The following is a 4,283-nucleotide window of genomic DNA, read 5'->3' as shown; positions in this document are numbered from 1 at the left end:
CCTAAGGGGCCTGCTGTTTTGGAGGGTGGAAATGCTATGTCCACGTCGATTTCGAACCCAAAAGAAAAGCTAAAATCAAAAGTCGATGACGATGGGAAGTTGGCGAAAAAATCTGGGAAGAAGAAGGATGCTGCCCTCCCTTCATTAATATGAAGATAGCCTCGTGGAATATTAGGGGATTTAACTCGTCCCTCAAACACAATGGGGTTAAAGACTTGATGAGACGTAATGACATTGACGTCATGGGGATTTTGGAAACAAAATTGGATGACTCGAAGCTTCCGAGAGTCATGAGAAATAAATTTGGTAGTTTCAACTTTGCAAATAATTTCGCCTATCATGATGCAGGGAGGATTTTGATTCTTTGGGATTTCTTGAAGGTGGATTTGGATGTGTTGGAGACTACGGCACAACTCATTCATTGCTCTATTACTTGTAAGGTAACTTTGCGTACCTTCTTTGTTAGTTTTGTGTATGCTTTCAATACTATTGTACCCTGTAGGCCCCTTTGGCATGATCTTGAAGTCTTTGGTCTTAATTGCTCTTCGCCATGGTTGGTTCTTGGGGATTTCAACAATGTGCTTCATTTTGATGAAAAGAGTAATGGGGCCGATGTCACGCCTTATGAGATTAAAGATTTTGATATGTGTTGCAAAAATATTGGACTTTTGGACTTGAGATCGATTGGGTGTTTCTTTACTTGGAATAATAACTCCGTTTGGAGTAAACTTGATCGTGCTATGGTAAATGAGGCATGGATGCTTGAGAGTTTTAATAGTTTTGCTAACTTCCTCCCCCCGGGATGCCTCTCCGATCACTCCCTTTGTATTGTCACTTTGTTTGGGGAGGTTGAAAGGAAGCGGAGGCCATTTAAATTTTTCAACATGTGGACTCAGCATGATGAGTTCCTTGATTTGGTGTCTCTTGGTTGGAGTAAAGTTTTTGATGGCACGAAGCAATTTTCTCTTTGCAAGAAACTCCATTGCCTCAAAGGATTGCTTAAGAAGATGAATGAAAAACATTTTGCTCACATTTCCTCAAGGGTCGAAAATGCTTCCAAGAAACTTGATTTGGCACATGTGTAATTGCACAATGACCGAGAAAATCCTTATCTTAAATGTGAAGTTGTTCGTTTGAGAAAAGAGGCAAATACTCTTTGTGAAGCGGAAAGGAGTTTCTATGATCAAAAAGCAAAGTGTGTGCATTTGAAGAATAGTGACAAATGTACTAAGTATTTTCATTCTTTGGCTACGAGGAATGTCAAGAGGAATTTCATCCTGGCTATACGTAAGAGAGACGGGTTTTATTCTACCTCTCTCGAGGAGGTTGGCACCGAATTCACACATTTCTATAGTGAATTATTGGGGGGGAAAACTGTTGGACAGCATGCTAGTGTGGATGTTATAAGAAACGGACCGATGTTATCGGAGGAGAATGCTTCTTTACTTGTTCGGGATATTACGAGGCAAGAGATCAAAGAAGCTCTTTTTAGCATTGGGGATGATAAAGCCCCGAGCCCGGATGGATTTACTTCTTGTTTCTTCAAGAATTCATGGGACATTGTTGGTAATGATTTTATGGATGCTATCGACGAATTTTTTGTTTCGAGATCTCTTCTCAAGCAAATTAATCACACCATCTTAGCCTTGGTACCTAAGGGTACTCACTCTTCTTCGGTGGGGGATTATAGGCCTATTGCATGTTGCAACGTCTTTTACAAGGTAATCACTAAGATTCTTGCCTCTCGTTTGAAGCCTATGCTTGACTCTATTGTGGACCAAGCTCAATCCGCATTTGTTGAGGGTCGGAGTATGATTGAAAATATTCACTTGGCACAAGAACTTTTGAGACAATATAACCGTAAGAGGGTTGCTCCACGGTGCCTCCTCAAAATTGATCTTACTAAGGCCTTTGATTCGGTGAATTGGGAGTTTCTTGAAGAAGTTCTTGAAGGGTTGGAGTTTCCCAATTTTTTTGTTGATTGGATTATGGAATGTGTGACTTCTCCATCTTATTCCATAGCGATAAATGGTAGTCTTCATGGGTTTTTCAAGGGCAAAGAGGCCTTCGGCAAGGTGATCCACTCTCCCCTTACTTGTTTATTCTTTGCCTTGAATACCTATCTAGATTGCTAAAGGTGGCTACTTCGGATAGTAATTTCAACTTTCACCCCAAGTGTGCTCAATTGAAGATCACACACTTGGCTTTTGCGGATGACTTGATGTTATTTACTAGAGGGGATGTCAAGTCTTTGGATATTTTATTGAATTGCCTTTCGATTTTTGGAGGCATGTCAGGGTTGAATATAAATGTTGGGAAATCTAGTATCTATACTGCGGGTATTCATGGTAAAGATCTGGAGGATATTCTAGCTCTCGCAAATCTCCCCATTGGCTCCATGCCGTTTAATTACTTGGGTATACCACTTGCGGCGGAAAAATTGAAAGTTGGGTCTTATGATGTGCTCACAAATAAAATCTCATCTTATATTGATTCTTGGTCGACTTCCTCTCTCTCATATGCAGGTAGGACCGAGTTTGTGCAAGTCGTGCTCCAAGGTGTGGAATGTTTTTGGCTTTCTATCCTCCCTATCCCGGCTACGGTAATTTCTAAAATCAATAGTCTTTGTCGTGGCTTCCTTTGGGGGGGGTAAGAAACATTTGGTTGCTTGGAACACTATTTGCCTCCCAAAAGTTGAGGGGGGGCTCGGTTTTAGAGACTTGAAATGTTGGAATTCTGCACTTCTCTCTAAAACACTTTGGAATATCCATTGTAAGAAAGACTCACTTTGGATTAAATGGATTAATGTTGTCTACCTCCAAGGGACAGATTTTTGGATGTATTGCGTGAAGAAACAAGATTCTCCACTCATTAAGAAGCTGGTTGACATCCGGGACAGCATTATTGCTACCCAACGTGACAAATTTTCAGCAATTGACAGATTATGTAGCTGGACGGAATCTGGGAATTTTTCTACTTCAGCCGCCTATGACTTCTTCAGGCCGAAGGGGGGTCTTCTTCTTTGGTCCAGAACGGTTTGGGATGGTTCCATCACCCCCAAACACGCGTTTATTTTATGGTTAGCTGCCCATTCTAAGCTCCAGACGAGGGACAAGCTACTGTATTTGGAGATGGACCGAAACTGCCCATTTTGTGAAGTGCTGGACAAATCTGTCCAGCACTTATTCTTTGGATGCTGAGTCACTTCCGAGGTATGGAAACAGATCAGATTTTGGTTGGGTATTAGGCGTTCCATGTCTACTTTACCGAGCACTTTTAAATGGTTGAAAAAAGAAGTGCAGGGGAAGAGTTGGCCGAGCCGTGTTACATTTGGATGGCAAGGAATTGTTGTATTTTTTATGGTATGAGAGTGCAAGTTGAATCCATTGTTAGGACGATCAAAACACACGTATACAAAGCAATGTTTGTTTTGTATCCGAATGTTTTGATTCTCTTGCTAATGGTGTCTACTAGTATTTTCATCATTGATCTTTTTTGTACGTTTTTGGACATTGATTTGTCCGGGTATGCCCGGAGTACTTGTATTTGATTATGGACTTTGATTTCTCCGGGTATGTCCGGAGTACTTGTATTTGATTATGGACATTGTCTCGCTCGGGTATGCCCAGTGTATTTGTACATGGTACATTTTTTATCTATACATTTACATTTACCGATAAAAAAAAAACATTAACAACTTCTGCATGTTGGAAAAATGAGATGGGTTTGTCACTAACTCTATGCTTCCAATAATTCATAATCATTGGTGCGGAGGACTGCATCACATTAATTAGTAAATATTCAATGAATATAGCAAAATTTATTTTTCTTAACATAGCATTTTGACCTAATTGTGGAAGGATAAGGTTTGGATAATTAATATTTGCTGCTATCTAGCAAGGAAATACTTCAATTTCTCCATTTTTAAGATGTCAAGTAGTAATTAATTACATAAATATAAAAAATCAATTTAATTATGGAGGCAAAAATATATTACGAGGGGTGTATTGAATTGAGACTTTTAATAACTTTTTGGAATTAAAAATTTCAGGAGTATTCAATGTAGACTTTTTTTTAGACTCCCTAAAAGTATTAGTGTATTCAATTGGGGTATTCAAATTTTAATGACTTTTAGAAATTTTTATAAAAGTCTCTGGAGTACTAATTTTTAAATGGGAAGTACTCACATAAAATTTCAAAATTTATCCCTCATTAATCATGATATTTTGAGAGACTTTCACAAAAAAAAAAATGTTTTTTTTTCCAATCCTTCTTTCCCTTTC

Source organism: Olea europaea, chromosome 1, assembly GCF_002742605.1.
Source record: "Olea europaea var. sylvestris chromosome 1, O_europaea_v1, whole genome shotgun sequence".
NCBI lineage: Eukaryota > Viridiplantae > Streptophyta > Magnoliopsida > Lamiales > Oleaceae > Olea > Olea europaea.
This window is presented reverse-complemented; position numbering follows the sequence as displayed.